Source organism: Caretta caretta, chromosome 5 (genome assembly GCF_965140235.1).
Source record: "Caretta caretta isolate rCarCar2 chromosome 5, rCarCar1.hap1, whole genome shotgun sequence".
NCBI classification, from domain to species: Eukaryota; Metazoa; Chordata; order Testudines; family Cheloniidae; genus Caretta; species Caretta caretta.
The window spans coordinates 23833034-23859190 of record NC_134210.1 but is presented as its reverse complement, the minus strand read 5'-3'; the positions used below and the strand labels follow the sequence as shown (position 1 = coordinate 23859190).

The following is a 26157-nucleotide window of genomic DNA, read 5'->3' as shown; positions in this document are numbered from 1 at the left end:
TGAGGCACCATCTGAAGAAGGCAACGCCAACTGGCAGAGCTAATCCTCAGGACAGCCAGGAGGAGGTGCCACAGTGGTGAATGGACTGCCATGACACACCCCTGTATAGTGCTCTGGTCCTTTTATGCAGCGTAAAGGGTCTGTAGTAGGAGTGGATATCTCTTCTCAAATTGTGGGCCTCTGATGATTTTAAAAAACTGTGAGTAATGACAGAGGAGGCAGGGAATCTGAACAAACAAAAAGGATATAAACAAATTACACATTTAAATAGACAAGCTGTTGGAGACAAAGAAAAATACAACAGAGCAGAATCTGGTGTTTAAAGTCTACACTATCTTTCTGAGGTTGTTCACTCATTGAAAGACATAAACTAAAACCTCAGTCAAGGCTCAAGAACCTCTTTATAAAGTTCTGTTGTCACATTTTCAAAATGAGGAATTTATTCTCTAGTAGCATTGATATGACAAAGGCAGCCTTTGCTTTTGTTCCAAAGCTCTGGCTCAGCTTGCCAGCAACATAATGTGAATGAGAGGCCGGAATTGTTAATGGACAAAGAGTGCGTGCGTGCATGTTTATTCTTTTCTATTCTCAGATATGTCATACCAATTTTATGATCCTGCAAAAGAGAATCTTTGGCTCATATTGGTTAGGAAACAGAAATTCCTTGCATAATATAGTCATTAACTAATAAGACTAAGAATTGCTCAACATAAACCCTGACCTACAAGTGTTAGAACTAATTATGCCTTGATGTTAAGATCTTGTTCATTCAAGGATGGTTTTTAAACTGACATGAGTTTATTTTCCATCACTTATCTGGATTCTTTTTAAACAATTGTTGGAGGAACATACTTGGCTCTCAGAGTGGAGAAGGAAGGCTAGAAGGAAGACTGTTGCAGCGCCCTGATTAAAGGCCACCTAGTAAAGGTGCAATCTAGGGCCATCCCTGTGCAGCCCTAACTAAACACCACTGGTGTGAGGCCACTCAGAGACCATACAGCAGTGGAGGACTAAGCACAATGGAGTTCTGCTTGACTGTCCTCCTCGACTCCATCCTGCCTATGCCAGGCCCCCTGCTTTCCCTTCTCCTGTGTGGGACATGGTTGGCACAGCAAGTGACAGAACCACCTCAGTCAGCTTTCTGCCAGCAAAAAGCTCCCCGGAGCAGGGCAAATTCTCCACTGGGTATCTGTGGGCAGTTTAGTAGACCAAAGAATCCAGCCCTTAATTAGCTAAATATAATAGGTTAGCACTATAAAAGCTCAGTTTGCAGAAATAGTACCAAACAGGAGGGAAGAGCAGAGAGACTTATATGCTAATGCTGCACCACCTAATGCATGTCCCCAGGGTATTTTTAAAACAAATGTTTCTTTCCCCAATAGCTGTAAGTGATGAAACATTACTATGATTTAAACGTGTAATAAGAATCTGAGGCCCAAGCAGTTTTGTTAAGTAACTGGACTTTATTTTCTGTCCCAATTCACATGAGCTAGTTCTGAGTTACAAAGTTCAATAGCCTTATCGCATTACAGGGGTCAGTAAACCAAGAGGATTGGGTAGGATAAAATTGTGGGTGTGGGGGCATTCTGGGGGCATCCCGTGAAGATGGCTTGGGGGCTCCTGAGGTGCCAGGGAGAGCTAAGGGATGGGTTTACTGAGCCAGAGGGGAAGGGAAGGGAAGGAGTATTTCTAGCCAGGGGTTCAGTTGGGAGCATGAGGGGCTCGTACTCGGGGTTGTGGAAGTTTTAAGCTAAAGCAGGGGAGATTCCTAGGTAGATAGGGTCAGTTTGGGCAGGAAGGAGAAGGGTAAGTCAAGAGGAAGGAAGTTGTGTTGGAAGAAACTGAAGGGACTCGTTGAGGCAGGTTTCTGAGCCAGGTGGGAAATCAGGTGGGATGGGAGGGATGAGTGAAGGTGGAAAATGGATGAACTGGTGGGTGAGAATGTTTGTGAGTGAGGGAAAGTGGAAAGGCAATGGGTTAATGGGAGGTGTCATTTTAGATTCTGGTGTCTAGTTTATGGACCTCTCTCGTATAAAACATTGGTGCCATGATGCTCCTCTGGTGGTAGGACCTGTAATAATCAAAATATCAGACTTCTGCAAAAGCAAGCAAGTACCTCCCAGTGCAGAGCTAATCAAATCTCTTCAAGGCAAGTTAATGATTTAATTTTTTGTGAAACATTGTAAGCTAGCTCAATAGTGGTCATGAACTCTCAGTAACTCCTGCTGGAAACCCCAGGGAAAAGCAGGAGAGTCTTGGCAAGGGATTGTGCAAGGCATGGTTCAGTTCCTAGCTCTGGCATGCATAGCTGTACAGTTTATAGTGCACTCTGAGTTTTCTTTAGGGTGATGTAAAGCTGAATAACAGGCTTTCCACTGCCTTCTCAAGCTGATGAATTTTGTTTTGTTCCTGTAGTCTTAGGGGATAGGGATGTTTCACTCAGTTTATTATAGCCTGAGAAGATCTTTAAGGAAATGGGAAAGAGTCTTTGGCTGGTATTATAGTAGAGGACATCCAGATTCCTCTTCTGTTGGAACTCTTGCTCGCATTGTTTTTTTACTTGTCTGATTCCTGTTACTGATATACACAAAGGGTGGCACTTATGTTCAGATAATTGCGTGGTGAATATCTTCTTAAGTGGTAGTGGGGGCCTCACTCATGTTCTCCCTGAAAAATGCAGATAACTTCACATTTGCTACCACAAGTTGATTTTCTTCCTTCAAGTTTTTTGTAATACTGTAAAAATTCTGACTCAAATTCTTACCTCATTATTTAATCAGCCCATGTTTTATTTCCCCACTGCCTCAATGATCATGTGTGAATGACTCCACTCTCAACACAGCAGACTTACTGTGGGGCACTGTCCAGATTTGCCCTTTTGCTGGAGTTTCCCTTTATTCAGTTAAATCACAAAATACAAACCCATGGCCTAAGCTTTTTCCTAGGACTTCTCCCAGGAGGTCCTTTCTGCACCTGCCCTTCTTTCCCTCTGCTTCAGAGAGAGAGGCTCAACCTCTTTTTATTCTAGGGTGGTGAGTTAATAGACGTAACTGTCTCTGTGCCCTACCTTAGAACTGGTCATTGACGTTGGTGTCATGACTCTGAAGTGGCAGATATTGTCTTATAGGAATCAGAGGAAAAGTTCGTAAACTACCCTACTCTTTGACTGTTCCAGAAAACATTTTGTCCTGCTATTATTTCACCACCATCCATGCTCTTTTTATTTGTCATGAGTCCAACCATCTGTTTATAGCTCTAAGTTTGATTTTTGTGGACGCTTCACTTTTTTTCTAGGCTCTAATACACCTTGCCATCAGAAAATGTCTTTGTTGTCTATTTCTGTTCAGGAGTTTTTGCCAATGCCAGCTTGACTGATGTTCTTTCCTCCCTTATGGTCTAGAAGCATTTCATCAACAGGTCTGCCCTTATTTTCCCAGTGATATGGAAAAAAGAATGTACTTCTGTGGTTTTTATGGTGATTTTACTGCCAGTCTTGTAAGACAGAAACCACTGGAGTCTCTCCAGTCTCAGAGAACTTTCCCATCAGATGTAGTTGCTGATTGGTCTGTTCAAATTACAAGGTTAATCATGTAGAGCTGATTTTATATGTTTCTGCAGGTATAAAGAAAAACAGGACCATGGGACAGAGTATCCAAAGAGTACTCCTATTTTGAGGGGTAAGATCATTTAACATTCTTTCAGATTGTTTGCTAGCACTCATCTATGCCATTTTTCACGTTTGTCATTTCTGTTCCTCACTGAGTGACTAGGCTCCTCTGGGAAGTCAATGTAGGAACTATATTTGGAGTAGTGTCACTATGTGCTTTTATATGACCATTTGTGTGGCATTTCAGTGTTTGATACAAGCCTTGTGAATACAACTACCAGCATAGCCATTACCTCACAGTCACAGGAAAGATCGGAAATACTGCCAAAAGTTATAGCCTTTTTCATTATTGGGAAGTTTTGGTCCTGGTTCTCCCCTGACTTACAATGGTTTTACATCACTTTAACTGTTCAGCCAGATCCTCAACTGGTGTAAATTAGCATCTTTCAACTGGCTACTATAGGGTTACACCAGCTTACAGCAGCTGAGGAGCTGGTCCATTGACTTTAGAGTTAGATTGATTTACACCAGTGCAACAAAGGAGAATCAGGCCCTTAAACTGAAGCTCACTCTCTATGGATTCTGTCTGGTCCTGAAACTGAGTCACCTGGATTTCAAGTACAGGCTACTATGTATGTATACATGACATTTGCTCTGCACCGTTAGCAGTTGTCACAAAGATACAGTGATGGAGTCATCTAGCAGGGAGCAATGTAACTGGATTACCAACTCCATTTGGAATGGCCTACTATTTACCACTAATGATAGCAAGTAGGATGTACTGCAGGATTACATGATAAATTCCATGTAGTAGGTCAGTGACTCTGCAGGGATGTAATCTGTATTTGAGAAGATGGTGTGTTTAACAGAGACCATAATCACAAGGAATAAACCCGTAGGAATGCAGACAAGGGTGTCATTGATTAAAGCTGAAGTATGCTGTAGGTATGATCACAGCAGTGCACTTCATTCTGTAGAAGTGAGTTGTTGATGGAAACCTCTTGTGGGGAAATTCAGCCAACAACGCCATAATAACAGGTTAAAATAGCAATACATCCCTTTACCAGTGCCTTGTATACATGTACTGTATGTTAAAACCAGGTTAGGACACTTAGGCTGTACCTTCACTAGGAAAAGAGCTGTATTTTTAACTCACTTAAAGCTAACTCATGTTACAAATCCCATGTTACAATCCCAGTGCAGTAAATTCACCCCCCACCCCTTCCCAGGGCTTACCTTGATCATCTAACAACAGTTAAAACTTTGATTGCCTTGTATTCACTAAGATTTTAACACAAGTTGGTTAACATAGATTAAAAACACATTCCACGGAAGACAAGACAAGGCCCCATAGGCTTTCCCTGTCCAATATGAACAGGGGTGAATTGTGTTAACAGTTTACAAGCTGTCTTATAGACAAGGCCCAAAGCTCAGTCTATAGTACACTTGCATTAAACTATTTATAATGGTGCCTTCCCTTGTTGTGCTGGCCAAGGGATATTAAATTGTTTGCAGCAACGTTAGAAGTTATTATGCATCTTACTGTGGCACCAGAGAACACAGAAGTGTTGAGCCACCAGCCTGATGATAAAGTGTCAACCTAAACAATTATCAGTACCTCATTAAGATGTTGTGTGTTAGATAAGATAGCTCCACTGGCGGCACTAAATGAAGGTCAGGGGCAAGTTAAAAATCAAAGTAGTAAAAGGCAGAGGTTGAAAAGACTTATGAGCTTATACAGTCCCGCCTCCTGCCAGGACATTTGATAGAGCTCTATCCATTCCAGATGTACATGGATCAAGTCCCTTTAGAACACTATTCCTCACCTAAAGCTGCGGTTTAGAAAACTACTAGACCCTCCCCTGTGATAGTGCTTGGGGTGTGCTACAGACCGCCGGGATCTCATCTGGATATGGATAGAGCCCTCTTTAATGTTTTTAATGAAGTAAATACTAATGGAAACTGCGTGATCATGGGAGACTTTAACTTCCTAGGTATAGACTGGAGGACAAGTGCTAGTAATAATAATAGGGCTCAGATTTTCCTAGATGTGAAAGCTGATGGATTCCTGCACCAAGTAGTTGCTGAATCAACTAGAGAGGATGCCATTTTAGATTTGGTTTTGGTGAGTAGTGAGGATCTCATAGAAGAAATGGTTGTAGGGCACAACCTTGGTTCAAGTGATCATGAGCTAATTCAGTTCAAACTGAATGGAAGGATGCACCAAAAAATAAATTTGCGACTAGGGTTTTTGATTTCAAAAGGGCTGACTTTCAAAAATTAAGGAAATTAGTTAGGGAAGTGGATTGGACTGAAGAACTTATGGATCTAAAGGCAGAGGAGGCCTGGGATTACTTCAAGTCAAAGCTGCAGAAGCTATCGGAAGCCTGCATCCCAAGAAAGGGGAAAAAACTCATGGGAAGGAGTTGTAGACCAAGATGGATGAGCAAGCATCTCAAAGAGGTGATTAAGAAAAAGCAGAAAGCATACAGGGAGTGGAAGATGGGAGGGATCACCAAGGAAAGCTACCTTATTGAGGTCAGAACATGTAGGGATAAAGTGAGAAAGGCTAAAAGTCAAGTAGAGTTGGACCTTGCAAAGGGAATTAAAACTGATAGTAAAAGGTTCTATAGCCATATAAATAAGAAGAAAACAAAAAAAAAAAGAAGTGGGACCGCTAAACACTGAGGATGGAGTGGAGGTTAAGGCATGGCCCAATATCTAAACAAATACTTTGCCTCGGTCTTTAATGAGGCTAATGAGGATTTTAGGGATAATGGTAGCATGACAAATGGGAATGAGGATATGGAGGTATTTATTACCATATCTGAGGTAGAAGAGAAACTCAAACAGCTTAATGGGACTAAATCGGGGGGCCCAGATAATCTTCATCCAAGAATATTAAAGGAATTGGCACATGAAATTGCAAGCCCATTAGCAAGAATTTTTAATGAATCTGTAAACTCAGGGGTTGTACTGCATGACTGGAGAATTGCTAGCATAGTTCCTATTTTTAAGAAAGGGAAAAAAGTGATCCGAGTAACTACAGGCCTGTTAGTTTGACATCTGTAGTATCCAAGGTCTTGGAAAAAATTTGAAGGAGAAAGTACTTAAGGACATTGAAGTAAATGGGACAAAATACAACATGGTTTTACAAAAGGAAGATCGTGCCAAACCAACCTGATCTCCTCCTTTGAGAAAGTAACAGATTTTTTAGACAAAGGAAACGCAGTGGATCTAATTTACCTAGATTTCAGTAAGGTGTTTGATACGGTGCCACATGGGGAATTATTAGTTAAATTGGAAAAGATGGGGATCAATATGAAAATTGAAAGGTGGATAAGGAATTGGTTAAAGGGGAGACTACAGCAGGTCATACTGAAACGTGAACTGTCAGCCTGGAGGGAGGTTACCAGTGGAGTTCCTCAGGGATCGGTTTTGGGACCAATCTTATTTAATTTTTTATTACCGACCTCAGCACAAAAAGTGGGAGTGTGCTAATAAAGTTTGCGGATGATACAAAGCTGGGAGGTATTGCCAATTTAGAAAAGGACCGGGATATCCTACAGGAGGATCTGGATGACCTTGTAAACTGGAGTAATAGTAATAGGATGAAATTTAATAGTGAGAAGTGTAAGGTCATGCATTTAGGGATTAATAACAAGAATTTTAGTTGTAAGATGGGGACGGATCAATTAGAAGTAACGGAGGAGGGGAAGGACCTTGGAGTATTGGTTGACCACAGGATGACTATGAGCAGCCAATGTGATATGGCCATGTAAAAAGTTAATGCGGTCTTGGGATGCATCAGGCGAGGTATTTCCAGTAGAGATAAGGAGGTGTTAGTACCATTATACAAGGCACTGGTGACACCTCATCTGGAATACTGAGTTTAAGAAGGATGAATTCAAACTGGAACAGGTACAGAGAAGGGCTACTAGGATGATCCAAGGAATGGAAAACCTGTCTTATGAAAGGAGACTCACTGAGCTTGGCTTGTTTAGCCTAACTAAAAGAAGGCTGAGGGGAGATATGATTGCTCTCTATAAATATATCAGAGGGATAAATACCGGAGAGGGAGCAGAATTATTTAAGCTCAGTACCAATGTGGACAAAAGAACAAATGGATATAAACTGGCCACCAGGAAGTTTACACTTGAAATTAGATGAAGGTTTCTAACCATCAGAGGAGTGAAGTTCTGGAACAGCCTTCCAAGGGAAGCAGTGGGGGCAAAAAACCTATCTGGCTTCAAGATTCAACTCGATATGTTTATGGAGGAGATGGTATGATGGGATAACATGATTTTTGCAATTAATTGATCTTTAACTATTCATGGTAAATAGGCCCAATGGCCTGTGATGGGATGTTAGATGGGGTGGGATCTGAGTTACCCAGGAAAGAATTCTCTGTAGTATCTGGCTGATGAATCTTGCCCACATGCTCAGGGTTCAGCTGATTGCCATATTTGGGGTCGGGAAGGAATTTTCCTCCAGGGCAGATTGGAAGAGGTCCTGGGAGTTTTTCGCCTTCCTCTGTGGCATGGGACACAGGTCACTTGCTGGAGGATTCTCTGCATCTTGAAGTCTTTAAACCATGATTTGAGGACTTCAGTAGCTCAGACATAGGTGAGAGGTTTATTGCAGGAGTGGGTGGGTGAGATTCTGTGGCCTGCACTGTGCAGGAGGTCAGACTAGATGATCATAATCGTCCCTTCTGACCTTAATATCTATGAGTCTATGAGTTTGCAAACTGTGGCCACAGGTCACATGACACTGGTTCCTCCTCTCCAGCTACTTCTGTAGGAATCCAGGTTCCTCTTTGCAACAAAAAGGCCACTGCTACTTCGAAGGAGACATGAAGCTGGTTTCTGCAACTGGTGCACAAGAGATGGGAACCAGGAAGAATGTGCAAAGCAGCACAGGAGGAAGGTAACATATGCAGGGGAGAGGCCACCAGGCAAAGTGCTAAAGGAGTATTCCTTCTCTAGGTGTATAGGTAAATAATAGATGAGATGCAAGCAGATGGCTCTTGAGAACATGTAACTTAGTTCTTGGATTTTGTAGGACCAGTAAAACATGTTGTTGTGTGTTACAAATGGCTTCCTCTAGTGGCTCTTTACAGGAAGCAGACTGATTAAATTTTCCAAAAAGAACAAAAGCACTTACGTTAAAGACACCTAAATGTTTCTTCTCCCACAATTTTCAGTTTAGCAATTATTATAGTTGCTACAGGGATGGCTCCATAAGCTCCTTACTTCTCTGTGTGAGTGCACAAGGTCACAATGTAGCCGTGATAGTAAGCACTATATCTGGTCGTATGTGTTTGCAGGGCCATGTCTTAAGCCAAGATTTTTTCAAACACTGCTCACTTCCACTTTGAAAATCTTGGCCTTAGATTTGAAGCTCCATCAGGCAGGGACTTTGTCTACTCCTTGTCCTGGGCAGAAAACTATATTACAACATTCAATAATAAACCCACACCCATCCATTTGATGAAGATGCAAAGGGTTACACTGCACTTACCCACACAACAGTGGATCAGTGGTGGATATTGACAAAGCTGGGCTATAGGAAATGTTTAATTAGACACCTGGTCAGTTTTGGAGACCATAGAAAATGATTTTAAGATGAAAGGAAAATTCTTGAGGCAGATGGACAAAAATCAAACTATTGCCCTCATAAAACTATAGAAGAAAAAGGCTGTTTTCTTAGGTGCTTATTATTATATTGTATCAAAGTTCTCTTTTTAAAAATTGTGCTGAGCCAGAGTGGGAAGCATCTCTGGGATAGGGAGTGCTGAAATTATCACAGCAGTGACTTAAAACACTTTAAACATAAGACAAAACATTTAAAATTTTCAGTAACAATTCAGTATACGTCTCAAAGAAGTTGTGGCTCCTTATTAGTTTGTTAGTTAAAGTTCCTCAGTAAAACTAATTGTCTTCATTTTGCTCTAAAGCTGTACCCTTCAGCAAAAGTAATAGCTGAAAAAGAACAGCCGAAAACCCTCGCAGCAAACGTTGATTAAAACAGAAATTAAAATTAAAATATTACAGTTAGTGGTGCCATCTAGCTGCTGCACGGGCTGTAAGTTATATTACTTTCTATGGTGATGGACGGTCGAAAAGGCAATATTTGTTCCTGCCAGTGCATTAATGTTGCATGACCCTTTCTAAAGTAGATTCTATAAATAATTCCTTAGGCTGAAAAATATTTGTTTCGGACTTAACAAATGAGAAAAGAAAGAGAGCTTCCCTGCTGATCATCTGTTGTTATATTTTGAATTCATTCAAACAACATTTTCCTCTTCCTTTCACTGCTCTGCTTTAAAACTCAGAAGCCATCAGGATCATACTTGTTCTGCTTCTTCCTCTGGTGAAAAGCATTTGTAAGAGCTAAGTTATTATTGAAACTGCTTCCTAAACTTTCACTTGTTGCATGCCCACACTTCTTCAATTAGCTTCCCTCCCCATTCCTCGCCCCCAGGCTCTCCTAGTAAAAAATGTAATTGTTCATTCCACAAGATAGCCGGGGTGTTGCCTTAAGGCAGCTACCAGTGCCACTTGGAGAATAAGTGACCGGCTCTGCTCCCACTGGAGTCTATGGGAGTTTTGTTATTGACTTTACTGGGAAGGGAGCATGATTGGGATTCCATTTCCTTTTTAAATGGCCTCTCTCTATGGTCCCAAGGACCAGGAGAGAAATAACGGGTAATAATAATAACCTTGGATAGTTCTACACCACCTTTCAAAAGGAACATCTCAAAGGATTTTGCAAACAATGGAACAAGCCTCATAACAAGAACAAGTGAGGAATATTCTTCACGAACATTTCAGCACTTCTGATCATAGTTTCACTTTAACAGTGTTCACCTCCCAACAAGATGTATAAGCCACATTGGACCTCTTGGAAGCTCAAGTCACCCAAAGATACAGGTTCACTTCTAAAACAAACCAGCACCTCTACAGGCACAGCTAGGTATTATGTAGGCATTTTATGCTATCTCATGATGCCCTCAGTTCTGGGCATCATGGAAAACACATACCTCTTTCTAGATTAGACAGTGCTGCATTCAGGAACAGACAGCCTACCTCCTCTCTGAATATGCTGGCACAATGTGAGCCCAAATAAGTCTTGTGGTTGTGATGGAGAGGTATCCTGGGCCCTGCCATGGCTCATGTGACCTGAAGTATTATGGGCTGCTAGCACTCAGGGGAGAGGGGATTATTGTTCAGATTCATACCACAGCAAGTGTACATCTTACACACACCTGTAACTCAGCTTGAAACGCATTACCCATTTGTCTTTTCCAGGAAACAGAGGGCACACCAGCAATACATGGCTAATGACCCCAACTGTCCACCATAAAGCAGCATCCCACACAGATATAATAGAGCATGAAATGCCCCAAAATGGCAAGAGAGTGCATTTAGATGCCTTCAGACTTCAGAAAATGGAGAGAGGCTTGTTGATTTCTGTAATATGAATGACCTAATCATCGGCGGAACCCTATTTCAACATCGTGAAATCCACAAGTTGACATGGTGTTCTCCAAATGGCAGAGATAAGAACCAGATTGACAATATGATAATCAATGGCAAATGGCAATGCTCACTGACAGATGTGAAAGTGAGAAGAGGTGCAGATGTTGGCAGCAACCACCACCTTGTGACAACCTCCATCAAGCTAAAACTGAGAAGTGTGGGTCCACCAAACAAGGGACACAGATGTTATGACACTTACAAACTAAAGTCCCCTTAAATACAGAAAGCCTTCATTCTGCAGTTAAAGGACAGGTTTCAGGCATTTGCAGACCTTGATGAAGAGGAGGGGAATGCAGATGAGGAGATTAACAAGAAGTGGGACAAAGTAACAGCAATTTATAAACAGAGCAATGAAGCCTGTGTAGGCTACAGGCAGAAGAGAAAGAAGGAGTGGATTACACCCAGCACATGGAACGCCATAGAAACCAGACAAGCCCTGAAGAAAAAAGTTTTAGACACAAAATCCCAGAAGCTAAAGGACAAATACCGTGAGCAGTACAGCAAGGCACAGTGGGAGGTCAAACACCTTGTGAGAGTGGACAAGTGACATTATATTGATAATCTGGCAACACAAGCAGAGGATGCAGCCGCTCGTGGTGAATAAGGAACTATCTACAAAATGACGCGGCTTATCAGTGGAAAATGGCAGACGCCAACAAACACTTTCATTAGGGACAAACAAGGCCACCTACAGTGTGAGGGATAGCTCAGTGGTTTGAGCAGTGGCCTGCTAAACCCAGAGTTGTGAGTTCAATCTTTGAGGGGGCCACTTAGGATCTGGGGCAAAAATTAGGGATTGGTCCTGCTTTGAGCATGGGGTTGTACTAGATGATCTCCTGAGGTCCCTTCCAACCCTGATATTCTATGATTCTACAATGACAGAAAAAGAACACAAAATATACTGGACAGAGCATTTCACAGAATTGCTGAACAGAAAGCCATCTAAAGAGGAAGCAAACATCCAGGAGGGAAATGAGGATCTTGATATAACACAGACACCCCAACTAAAGAAGAGTTCATTCAAGCCATCAAATCCTTAAAAAATGTGAAAGCTCCTGGCAAGGATAACTTGAATACAGAATTGTTCAAGGTAAATCCTGAGTTAGCAGCAAGTCTGGGAAAAAGTGCCAGATGAGTGGACCAATGGGGTTATAGTGAAGATACCAAAGAAAGGAACTCTCAGTGATTGTAATAACTGGCACAGTTTCACACTTTTATCTGTGCCAAGCAAAGTATTGTGTAAGATCATAGCCCACTATGTATCAGAGGCAGTTGATAGCATCCTCACAAAAGGGCAAGCCAGTTTTCAGACAGGGCATGGATGCACAAACCAGATCTTCACTCTACGAAACATAATAGAACAATGCTTAAAATGGCAACAGCAACTCTACAGGCATCGACTTTGAGAAGGCTTTTGATAGCATTCACAGGACCAGCCTATGGAGCATTCTGCAGGCATATGGAATTCCTTTCCGTATAATCAAGATCAAAAGCTTTTATTCCAACTTTACATGCAGTGTTGATTACAGTGAACTCAGTTTTGAAGTCAGAACAGGAGTACGTCAGAGGTGTGACATGTCTGGAATCCTCTTCAGCTTTCTCATTGACTGGGTAATGCAGCGTACAACAGAGATATGCCAAGAGGCATTAAATGGACACCCTTCTCATCCCTTCAAGACCTGGACTTCGCAGATGATCCTGCTCTCCTATCACATACCCAACATCATATACAAGAAAAAACAACTCAACTCAATGCATGAAGCTAGCAAATTGGACTGAAAAATCAATTGCAATAAGACAGATATCATGATCTTTAATATTGCCTCACCATCACCAGTATGGAGGGAGGATTATGGTCTCACCAATGTAGAAACATTCACACACTTGGGCAGCACCATCAGCAAGGAAGGTGGAACAAGCCAGGACATGCGGAACAAAATCAATAAAGCCAGGAACACCTTCAGGAGCTTAAATACAGTCTGGAAATCATCAAAATACAACTCCAAAACCAAACTCAATATTTATCAAAACTGCGTATTTTCAACACTACTTTCAGTGCAGAATGCTGGGAAATGAGAAAGTATGACATGTCCAAACTGCCATCATTCCATACAACCTGCCTCAGAAAAATCCTCTGTATCCTTTGGCCCAGAACAATCTCAAACCAAGATCTATTGACACAGTGCAGCCAAGAGGATCTGAGCACCATCATTGCCAGGAGACGTTGGAGATGGATTGGCCATGTGCTTCCAATGGAAACTGATCCACCACCAGAGTAGCAATAAGATGGAGGCCGCCCGAAAACAACATGGCAAAGAGCTGTAGAAGCCGAGCTGAAAAACCTGGGGCACAGCTGGGGAACAACTGAAAAACTTGCCAGAAACAGAAAGGAGTGGGGGGAGCTTCATTGCTGCCCTAAACGCCAGAGGCGTATTGGGAACATGATGATGATGAGACTTCAGACACTATCACAGGTCTCTGAAACAGTTAATGGGATATCCTTGGAATGTTGCATGCTACACATCACCATCAGATTTGTGCTACCTTTGCCTGAGGGAGCTAATACCAATGCAGTCATCCCTCCAGAGCATGAGGAGTTAATGGTGGTGGTGTTATGACAGTAGGAACAGGAAGCAAATGGACAGGTCAGAGGGCAGTGACAGACCCCAGGGTTCTTAATGTAAGGACAATAAAGGACAAGCTGTTGCCACCATCTCTGTCAGTAAAAAATAAACCAAAATCATTTGAAGAGGACAAGTGCACACAGATGGTTATGGTACACAGAGGCAGCATTCATCAGGGCAGTGAGTCATGCTGGAAGTGATTTGTAAAGAAAGTCAGATACATTCATATTCATAGATTATAAGGCCAGAAGCGACCATTAGATCATCTAGCCTGACCTCCCGCATATCACAGGCCATTAAGTTTCACCCAGTTACCCTTGTACTGAGCCCAATAACTTGTGTTAGATGAAAGCAGACCTCCCAGAGAGGCGCCCAGTCTTGACTTGAAGAAACATAGTTCCTTTAAGTCTACAGTGCCCATTGTGGGTGATGGGGAAAAGTGTTGTACTAGTATTTACTTGCGGCTGCCACCTTAGAAGTTGGCTGCCTATGCCAGCCACTGCCTCTCTGGACAGGGGCACTTTGAGATGCAGAGAAGCAGCAGCAATGGACCAAGATTGGGACAGAAGTTGGGACTGTGTCTGTTGTGGAGCCTGGTTGGCATTAGGTGAATGTTGTGAGACAGTGGTGTCCATTAGAGAAGGCAAGTCTGGGTTGTATTCTCCAGGAGATCTGTTGGGCCTGGAGAACATGTTCTATTTAGTGTAGAAGGGTGATGGTTGTCTGAAGGAGACACCCACCATCCTTACAGTGTTTTCTTCCCACACAGAGGCCTTGGGCCAACCTATGTTAAAGCATGCCAACTCATCTGGACAGATGAGCTGCTGCCCCACTGGTGTGCATACAGACACGAGGAAGCATTAAAGTCACAGACACGCATTCACCTAAATCTCTTTCCACTGTATTGGCTGAACAGTACATTGGGTTGGCTTTTCTAAAAGACACCCATACTAATTCTATGAGGTTTGGAGATGCGGAAGAAGTGGAGCATCTCTGTAGGAGAGCTGACTCCTCAAACCTGGAGAGGCTGGAGTAGGGGTAGGATAAGGTCTTTGTTAACATGGAAAGAGTGATAATGCAGCTGCTGTTGCATACTAAAGAAAGCATCATGTACCACTCTGAGTTTGTGGCCTGAGGTTTAGTTGTGAAAATTAACAATCATGTTATTGATGCTTCCCTGCTCCTTGACTCCCCATCTGAAGAATGATAGGTGCCTTATCCCAGTGATGACAGACATTGGGATGGTGGTCAGGATAATGTCATCCTGGGGAGTCAGCTCAAGGGCACTCTGAATCTGTTCTGCAGCCCCCCACATTGCAAGAAGACTTTCAGCCATCTTCTATCGCTGGCAGAGGCATCTCCACTTTTTCTTCAAGGCTCTTGTCCCTGCTGACCAGACCATTAATTTACAGCCTGGGTCCACAGCCAGTCCCTCACAACTCAGCTCCATTGCCTGGACTTGTGGCCACAGAGATTTTCACTGCGCAGCAAGCTCCTCTATAAGATCAGTCATCATTTGAGGAATTCATTTTGCGTGGAAAGAAAGGGAGGACTTGTGGCACCTTAGAGACTAACAAATTTATTTGAGCATAAGCTTTTGTGAGCTACAGCAAGAAATTTGTTAGTCTCTAAGGTGCCACAAGTACTCCTTTTCTTTTTGTGGATACAGACTAACACGGCTGCTACTCTGAAACCTGTCATTTTGAGTGGAGTCTCTGCCCTCAGGCCTGGAGCCATCCCCGGACACAGAGGCTGCTGCTGCAGCCATTCTGTAGGTTCTGGTCTCAAGAATCTTTTGAAAAGCTCCACCATTTGCAGCACATCTGTGCATGCAGCTATCAGTCACACATGTTAATGACAGGTTTCAGAGTAGCAGCCATGTCAGTCTGTATTCGCAAAAAGAACAGGAGTACTTGTGGCACCTTAGAGACTAACAAATTTATTTGAGCATAAGCTTTTGTGGGCTACAGCTCACTTCCTTGGATGCATGCAATGGAAAATACAGTAGGACAATTTTATATACACAGAGAACATGAAACAATGGGTGTTACCATACACACTATAACGAGAGTGATCAGTTAAGGTGAGCTATTACCAGCAGGAGAAAAAAAAAACCTTTTGTAGTGATAATAAAGATGGGCCATTTCCAGCAGTTGAAAAGAACGTGTGAGGAACAGTAGGGGGAAAAAATAAACATGGGGACATAGTTTTACTTTATGTAATGACACATCCTCTCCCAGTCTTTATTCAAGCCTAATTTAATGGTGTCAGTTTGCAAATTAATTCCAATTCAGCAGTCTCTCAGAGTCTGTTTTTGAAGTTTTTTTGTTGAAGAATTGCCACTTTTAGATCTGTAATCGAGTGACCAAAGAGACTGAAGTGTTCTCCAACTGATTTTTGAATATTATAATTCTTGACATCTGATTTGTGTCCATTTATTCTTTTACGTAGAGACTGTCCAGTTTGGCCAATGTACATGGCAGAGGGGCATTGCTGGCACATGATGGCATATATCACATTGGTAGACATGCAGGTGAACGAGCCCCTGATAGTGTGGTTGATGTGATTAGGCCCTCTGATGGTGTCCCCTGAATAGATATGTGGACACAGTTGGCAATGGGCTTTGTTGCAAGGATAGGTTTCTGGGTTAGTGGTTCTGTTGTGTGGTGTGTGGTTGCTGGTGAGTATTTGCTTCAGGTTGGGGGGCTGTCTGTAAGCAAGGACTGGCCTGTCTCCCAAGATCTATGAGAGTGATGGGTCGTCCTTCAGGATAGGTTGTAGATCCTTGATGATGCGTTGGAGAGGTTTTAGATGGGGGCTGAAGGTGATGGCTAGTGGCGTTCTGTTATTTTCTTTGTTGGGCCTGTTCTGTAGTAGGTAACTTCTGGGTACTCTTCTGGCTTTGTCAATCTGTTTCTTCACTTCAACAGGTGGGTATTGTAGCGGTAAGAACATCTTGTAGGTGTTTGTCTCTGTCTGAGGGGTTGGAGCAAATGTGGTTGTATCATAGAGCTTGGCTGTAGACAATGGATCGTGTGGTGTGGTCTGGATGAAAGCTGGAGGCATGTAGGTAAGTATAGCAGTCAGTAGGTTTCCGGTATAGGGTGGTGTTTATGTGACCATCGCTTATTAGCACTGTAGTGTCCAGGAAGTGGATCTCTTGTGTGGACTGGTCCAGGCTGAGGTTGATGGTGGGATGGAAATTGTTGAAATCATGGTGGAACTAAATTAGGCTTGAATAAAGACCGGGAATGGAAGTGTCATTACACAAAGGAAAACTATTTCCCCATGTTTATTTTTCCCCCCTACTGTTCCTCACACTTTCTTGTCAACTGCTGCAAATGGCCCATCTTTATTATCACTACAAAAGGTTTTTTTTCTCCCCTGCTGGTAATAGCTCACCTTAACTGATCACTCTTGTTATAGTGTGTATGGTAACACCCATTGTTTTGTGTTCTCTGTGTATATAAAATTGTCCTACTGTATTTTCCACTGCATGCATCTGAGGAAGTGAGCTGTAGCCCACAAAAGCTTATGCTCAAATAAAATTTGTTAGTCTCTAAGGTGCCACAAGTACTCCTGTTCTTTTTACATGTTATTGATTGATTAGCATATGCTAATAGCCCCAGATGGGCAAAGGTGCTCAACCTGGAGTGAGTGGAATCAGCTGAGAAGATTTTGAACTTGGTTGCGTATTTGGGACCCTGTGCAGGAGCCAGGGCTGGCTCTAGGATTTTTGCCACCCCAAGGAAAAAAAATTTTGGCCACCCCCGATCTTTTTTTGTGCCCCCTCACCCGCAGCTCTGCCCCAACTCCGCGCCTTCCCAACCCCTTCCCCAAATCCCTGGCCCCGCCTCCTCCCCCGGGCTTGCCGCAGTTCCCCCCACACAACCCCCCGCCCTAGCTCACCTCCGCTCCCCCTGCTCTCCTGAACACACCGCCGCTCCGCTTCTCCCCGCTCCCTCTCAGGCGAGGGAGAGGCAGCGTGTTTAGGGGAGCAGGCAGAGCGGAGGTGAGCAAGGGTGGGAGGGGAAATAATGTGGGGGTAGAGGAACCGCTCCCCACCCCCGCTCACCTCTGCTCCCCCACCGCCGCCTCCCCCGAGCGCGCCGCCGCTCGGCGTCTCCTCTCTCCCTCCCTCCCAGGCTTGCCGCGCGAAACAGCTGTTTGGCGTGTGGCAAGCCTGGGATGGGGGGGAGAAGCGGACCGGCGGCGGCGCGCTCAGGGGAGAAGACAGAGGCGGGGCGGAGGCGAGCTGGGGCGACGGGGGCACATTTCTAGGGGCGGGATGGCCGGCGCCGGAATGCCGCCCCTCAAAATGTGCCGCCCCAAGCACCTGCTTGTTTTGCCGGGTGCCTAGAGCCGGCCCTGGCAGAAGCAACACTTAGATCCCTTACCATCCCTAACACCAGAAAGTAGATTATAGACTGTGCCTTTGCCAGACACATCAGCAAACTAGGTGAGTTAGAGGGAGAAATGATGAGAATGGGGCAGATATACGTTCAGGGACATACACGACTACACAATGCTGCTTTGGACCGTCTGTGCTGACATGTGGCCAGGCAAGGCTCAGACAAAGCATTCCACAGCAGCCACTTAATGAACACCTTCTTGTGAAACAATTATTTCTGCTTTTAAATGCTTGGGAGCAGCTCAGATAGGACTGTGATGGAAGCTATGCAAGCACCTAGCTTGAGAAAGGAGTGCAGCTTTTCTTCTCGTTGCAGACATAGCTTGTGTGTGCAGGAGTGGTATCACAAAGTGGTATCTTTCACTAGGCTAGATCTTTACCTTAAGTCCTCATAATCAGCAAAGCATCCCTTGTAAATTATTTGCCAGCAAGTCTCTGGGCATTGTAGGCTTTCATGTTTACTGATTTACATGCAACCAGAGAGTCAATGCTGAATTCCTCCCATTCAGCATCCCTTAGACAAGCGTCTGTGCTTCTCTTTTCCCACTAGGAATAACTACAGAGACACAATAGTTTTTTCCACTTTCCTTATTATACCAGGGTCAGGAAAGCATTTCAAACCATCAAAACCTCCAAAGTGCAGGAAGCTACATACACCACAGTCTGGAGTGTGGGTTCAGCTTGAGTGAGTATGCAGATGCTTCTCCAAAGCTTATCTGAACTAGCCAAACCTACTAAATTTACAAAGCTGGGCTGGACATTTTATGAGAACAGGATCTCTCACAAAATTTTCAGCATTTCCTTGCAACTTCTCATTTGCAGCCCCAGCTAGAACCTTGAAATGGAAAAAAAATGAATCACAACATTTCAGAATCCTACAAGAATTCAGTGAGACTTAGTTCCTAGAAATAATTGAAGGTTGAGATGATTAGTAGGGGGGATTATTACTTTTTCCCCCAATCCAATTCACCCTTCTTTAAATTGCACCAAAAAAACCCTTCCCCATGGTAACCTATTCTCTCATTTCAAATACAAATCTCTCCCAACTCCTGCACTGCCTTGCTGCTAGGGCACCTTCTATTACGATAAATTATTAACAGCTCATAAATTCTAAGCCAGCAATTATTCTCCAAAAAGGTTAGCCTGATCAAATAACTTCCACCTTAGCTCAAAGCTCCTTGATCAAAAGTGAGGCCAAAACATTGCTATGGCTGGGGGTTTCATTCCAGCTCTGTGTCCCCTAGTTTCAAAGGCCAATCTTTGTTTTTGAAGTTGAGGATTCACAGTCAGCTATCTTGTGGAGTTTCATATTAAGCGTTTTCCTACAGGGCTGATGGTCTGTGTCTGCCCTTTGAAATATTTCCATCAACCTAATGTCTGTTTCATTTGCTTGTATTACAGAGGCCTGTTCCATCACTATGGTTAAAGTTGTGTTGGCATTTTCATTGCATCCCCTTCAGATCACTGGGTCAGACACTGAAATGCTACCACAATAAAGCATGTCTTAAGCTTTGCTAAGAGAGTTGAATAGCGTAGTTTTCATGAAGAATAGGAGCAGCAAGTAAACTGTGTTGCTTGTTAACTTTGCACCTACTAAAATCTATTTTTGTAAGGGAACATTTCAACATGGGTTATTTACAGTTCCTGGAAGCACACTCCAAAATAGACTGTTTTTCTTATGGTGAATACAAGAAGGAAGTTAGACATTTTATGTGATGACTACAAGAGACAAATTTAAGTGAGGATCCCCATCTCTGTGCAGATCAACCTTGCAGTGCCCCATGGAATGGTGCCAGGAAGTTCTGCAGTCGCTACTCAAACCTGGTCGGTCTTCAGTTCTCAGTTCACCTATCTTATTTTTCTCCACTAGTGGAAGGTTGACCTTGGTGACCAGGCTGGCCTGCAATGACCCAGGGGTCAGTACCCAGTGGTCAGCAGCATTGTATACAAACTCTCATGGTTCTTCACATATTTTCATGGGTTAACATGGTCCATCAGTGGGAGGAAGGATGTTCTTGCTCCCTTACTTGCAGTCTGAAGTGCTGCAAGAGCCACTTACCAGAGCTTGGAGAAGAGAAAGAAAGGAAGTCGCTGCAGCAGTGGCTGAGCTTTCTTTAGAGTCCAAGGGCAACAGCATTCAGCCAGAGAGATGAACCTGTGTGTGCCAGTGGCTGATGCAGGAGGGGAGCAAGGTCTGGTTTGTCTGGGGGTGCATCCACCAAATCCACAGGCCCAGCCGAGGAGTCATTTGGTAGTATTTTCATTATGAGAAGCAGACTTTGGCCACCAGGGTGGATTAGCTTGTGGAAGCTGCTGAGAGACCTGATCTATATCTACATCCTGATGAAGGGATATTTTCCAGCTGCTTCAGGCTGCTGATCTATACTAAGACTCCAACTGGTTTTAAAACTGTTCAGAAGTTGGGAGGGAAGTTTCTCCACCACAGACCAGCGAGCTGATTTATGCCAGTTTTAATGGATGCAGCATAGGAGGATCATGTAGTAGCGTAGAGTAAATATCCTGCAATTACAAGCTAACACCTTCATCCATAGTGCCTGTGGTGATGTGTCCTCTGGCCAGGGTGGGTGACCCAGCTCATTGGACTTAAATAGCACATGGAGGAAGCAAACTGAGACCTCACAATATGGACAAGTTGAAGCCCTTAAGCATATAAACTACAGGAAGAGAACAGAGAGAGGCCCCTGGTCAAGCTGCTAGAGCCTGAGACACGTGCTGTGTCTGCCACCCAGCAGCTCCCAGTTATAGGGAGTTTATTTATCACTTTCTCCTGGATCAGGAGCCCTTGAATCTTGCCATGAGCCCTCGGTTATTTACAGGGGAATATCCCCTGCTTTCATAAACAAGTCTGGAACAGCTGCCATTGTTGGGAGGAACAAAGAATGCAGGCTATACTTATGGGATGGGGGACTCTAGCCTAGGAAGCAGTTACTCTGAACTGGATTTGGGGGTCATGGTGGATAATCAGCTGCCTGTGAGCGTCCAGTGTGATGCTGTGGCCAAAAGAGCTAATGCAATCCTGGGTGGTATAAACATGGGAATATCAAGTAGGAGCTGAGAAGTTATTTTACCTGTGTATTTGGCCATATTTATATCGTATTTATATTTTATATGTTTGGTTTACTGCTTATAAACCTTATATTTAAGGCAAGAAGATCAGGACTAGCAAAGAAATTTTACTTAGAGTGTTTGTTCCTGCAAATTAAGAGACATGGACTAACTCTTCCAAGGGTGAAATATTCTCATTTACTAAGCTATATGGTTTACATTTTTAACATTCATTTGTCATTTTCCATAGGGATATAGGGAATTTTGGAAAAGATGCTCAGCCCTTAGGTGCCTAGGGGTGGGAGAGAGAGATAGAAGCATGGGGTGCAGCTTAAACACTCTTATTTTCCCCAGATCATCACTCCAGCTATAGGGCAGGAGGAAGGTCAGTGGAACCACTACTCTCCACAGGTATGAAAGTGTGCAGAGTCGGGGGGGGGGGGGGGTGTACAGGCAAAATCATAGAGCTATGCAAGGGAGTAAAAAGCCTTAAGAGAAAGAGGTCAGACCTGGGTTGAAGATTCTAGGGAGATGAATTACTCTTTTACAAAGCCATTATGCAATTCAATCCTTGATGTTACCATTAGGAGTCTGTTTTTCTTAAAAAGCTTGGTCCATTAGTTCTACCTGTATGGTTTGTAATGATAGCAGATATAAAATTAAGCCATATATGTATACATTAAGTACACACCCATTAGAATTGGAGCTTTCATGAGTTTACATATCTGAGGAACAAATACATGTTTTAAGAGTGTGTGTAATATTTGAAAAAGCAGCATGTGTCTGAAGTAATTCTATTGGAGAGAGCCTGCAGCAATCTTGAAGTGAACTCTGAGGGACAAAATAGTTGGGAGAATTTTTTCCCATAATTAGGGAGTTCTCAGGTCAATAAAGCTCTAGTGAAGGCTGTCATTTTAATCACCACATCAAATTAATCTCTCTCAGGTAGTGTCTTGAGTGTCCTACTCAGACATCAAGGTTTCTCATCAGATGCTTGGTGCCTATGGTGTGGTCAGCGCAATACATGGGGAATCACACAGGAAAACAAAGTTTAAGAGGCCTTGAACAACAGAACAGTTACCTTGCAGCATCTAGGATTTCCCCCTAATTAAAGAACCCCAGTGCAGAAAGCTAAAAAGAGAACATTCTAAAGTTTTCAAAAATTATATCTGAAAGATACAAGTAGAGAGGAAGTAACGAACAATATTAAAGTTGTTTAAGACATTGCTGTTCTCAAACTGAGCTTCTGTTCTTATCTGTCTGCTCACCAGAAAAAACAAAACAAAACTTGTTCTGTAAAGAAATCCTCTTCGTGGTTTGCTTAAATGTGTTCCCCAAAACTTTCTTTCAGCATGTCTTTAACCTACCCACTGCTTGATATAATTCATATTGATAATATGTGACTTGTTATGTGACTTGTGCGGTTTTAACAACATCTTTGCAAGAAGCTCATTTCAAGCATCTAGGTAAAGTTTGGGGAAATGGATTTTTTTTTTTTTGGCTCAAGTACGGTACACAAACAATCCTGTGAATCTTTGTGCTAATATTTAAGTGGGACCTTTTCACTGTGAGCTGATTGTTAACATGGATTTCACACCATTGAAAGAATATGTAAAGCTAGAAAAAGACTGTCCACTTTGTTTAACCTGTGACATTTCCCTTCTGCCTAGCAACCCATAACAGTGCCAGAGGACTTGTAATTAGGTCCTCTGGTGAGCTATCAGGGTAGACCATTTCAAACTAGCAAAGAGATGTCATGCTTTTACTGCACTTTACAGTTTATATGAGAACTTGTAAAAGAGCAAGAGAAGAAATATTTGCTTAATCTAATATCTGTAAGACAAGTCCATAAACTCAGATGCTTGACATTTCTTTAGAACTGAAAGGAACAATATTTTTAATAGCATTTCAAAACACCTTGTTACACTGGAAAGGCTGCTGGCTTCATATACTCTTCTTGTATGGAAAATAGGCTTGTCACCCTATTCCATCCTGCATTTCTGTAGTAAAAACTTGTTAATGTTTAACAGATCTATGAATCTGGAGCCTTTTTTTGCACTTAGTTATGCCTCAAATATGTTGTAACTGAAAGAATAATACTTTTCACTTACATAGTAGCTTCTTTCATCTGAAGAATTCAAGGCTCTTTATAAAGGTGGGTAAGCATTATTATCCCTATTTTATGATTTTGGGGTAGAAACCAAAGGGGTAAAGAAACTGACTTGTCCAAAGTCACACAGCAAGTCAGTAACAGTCAAAATCAGTTCCTACATTTAAATGAAACAACATCTGTGTATATAAAAATCTTCCCACTGTATTTTCCACTGCATGCATCTGATGAAGTGAGCTGTAGCTCACAAAAGCTTATGCTCAAATAAATGTGTTAGTCTCAAAGGTGCCACAAGTCCTCCTTTTCTTTTTGCATCTAACATGGGTCATCTGTAGGGGCTGAAGCTGGGACCCGGTCTAAAAGCATGAGCCTCTGCTGTTTGAGATAAAGGACTACGTCCATCAGCTTGGAAGCAGCTGCCTCATAAACCTCTATAACCATCCCAGGCTACGGGATACTCTGATGTGGGGCTCCCTCAGTCTTGCCTGTTGAAGTTGTTCCACTTTAGATAAATTAGGGAGTCATTGGGCTAGAGAGAGTGAGAATGACTCTGTAGCCTGGTGGTTAGGGCACTCACCTAGAAGTGGGAGCAGGGCTGTCCAGGGAGAGGGAAGGGGCAATCTGATCCAGGCCCCCTGTTTAAGAGGTGCCCCCAAACTGAGTAGCACACGCACATGAGAGGATTTGAAAAGGGATCTGCTATCTTTCTCCCCTCAGACAGAGGGGGGAATTGAACCAGGGGGTCTCTCACACATCCCAGACAAGTATGTTAACCCCTGGGTTAAGAGTTATGAGGAAGGTTGCCTTTCCCCCACCCCAGCTGTTTTGTGTTGAGTTAGGTGATATATGAGCATACCTATCAGATTGGGCCCTGCAGGCAAGTTACGTGGAGGAGTGTCTATTTTTCCCTGGTTCGTGGATTGCACTGGGGCTTAGGCATTCCAATACCTAGAGTGAGGCACCATGCATATGCTGGGGCAGAAAAATAGGTGTCTAGGGACTTTTACAGTGGAAATTTAGGTGTTGAGTGAGTTTAAGTGCCTACATGGGGAGGCGGCAGCTGAGTAGAGGTTTTGCAAACTCTAGTGGTGCCTAAATCAGGGACTTAGGCACCTAATGTGGTAGTTAGGCACCTAAGTCCTTTAGTGAATCTAGCCTTTTGAGTAATTAGCTCTTTCCATTATTTCCACTTCATGATTCTTTATTTCTGATGGAAACAATTTTCAACACTAAAAGCGAGGGCAATAGGTAACATTAGGACTAAAATGAGAGACAACTGAGGTATGATCCAGATCACTATGGTTATTTTATGGTTATTTTACCCTCATCCACCTTGTCACTCATAACTTTGCCACTTGTGAGGATTAGTTTGATTCCAGACTCAGGGCAATGCAGCCTTAATACCACATCATCATACATTCCCTAAGTACATAACCACACCAACAGATAAGCAGAGGCAGCCAACAGAGCAAGCCTCCATGCATTGTCTGCCTCAACCCTGTCCTGAAGGGACCATCTAAATGTGTGATGGAGTACTTCAGTTTCTATGTTCGTTCAGTTGTACTGAGTGGCAATTAGTGCCAATTGTAGTGATGAGGCTACCCTAAAAATCATGTACTTGATAAAGACATTGGATTTATGGCTCATTACTAACAATCTGTAACCACTAATTCTCCTTTGTCCTACAATTACAGAGGTCATAACTGCCCACTTCACCTTGAATTGATTCTTATGGCATGTAAGCTCCATATGCTAAACAATCTGTTCTACCTTATATTTAGCTCTGACACTCGGAGTACCTTTCCCAGAGCTGAAGAAGAGTTCTATGGAAGCTCAAAAGCTTGTCTCTTTCACCAATAGAAGTTAGTCCAATAAAAGCTATTACCTCACCCACCTTGTCTCTCTAATATTCTGGGACCAACATGGCTACAACATTGCAAACAAAGCTACAAGTGGTTTATGCAAGTTATCCCCAACAGAGGGCAACAAACCATGACACCTTATCACATATTTTGTATGTTACACAGAACTATTTTTAAAATATTTTAGGAAATTTTACAAGATTTTATTAGGAATGACATTTTCTATCCCTCTCTCTGTAAAGCCAGGTGCCTCAATTATCCTGAGCCCAACTGAGTAAGCATCATAAGGAAAAGAAAAAAAAACTAATCGATTTAAAACACCTTTAAAAGTCCTCAGGCAGGGTGATTTCAGGGGAAGGAAATACTAAAAAAAAAACTCTGGCAGGGTAATTATTTTAAAAAGTTAAAAAAAAACCAACAACAAAACAAAATACTGACAGCTGTTGGAAGATGCTTGGTGATTTAGAAGCTCAGAATAAGTACGGGGCAGGTGATACATTCCTAGGTACTTGATAACTCAATCATTTATATTCTGCCAATTTAATCACATGGATATCACCTCTATATACATACACATGTATATTTTTATACATATATATGAATTGTAGTGAACTTCATTTCACTCTTTCACATTGACGGAATCCCATGATTATTCTAAATTGTGCCCTTTGTTTTTTCCATATTTCTATTGTTTAATTGAAACTAAAGAGATCCGCAGCCTTGTCCACAAAATCATAAATCACCCATACTCTGTACCCTGTTCAGGCTGAATTGTGTTAAACCTCCTGGGCAGTATGAGAACTCAAGCAGACCAGGAAATGTTTATTCAGATAAGAGATTTTCAGAGAAAGAAAAAAAAAAGCTCATGATTCATGTGGGATTTCAGTTATTCTTATGCTGAGAGGGATAAGAAGTGCATGCTGTCAAGAAGAC

General features: G+C 42.7%; 1 long non-coding RNA gene across 2 annotated transcripts in view; it reads right to left on the bottom strand.

Annotated features, from left to right (window-relative positions):
* The window catches only part of LOC142072104 (uncharacterized), a 244457-nt gene that overhangs the window by 206947 nt on the left and 11353 nt on the right, over positions 1-26157 (bottom strand). The window lies entirely within an intron of this gene.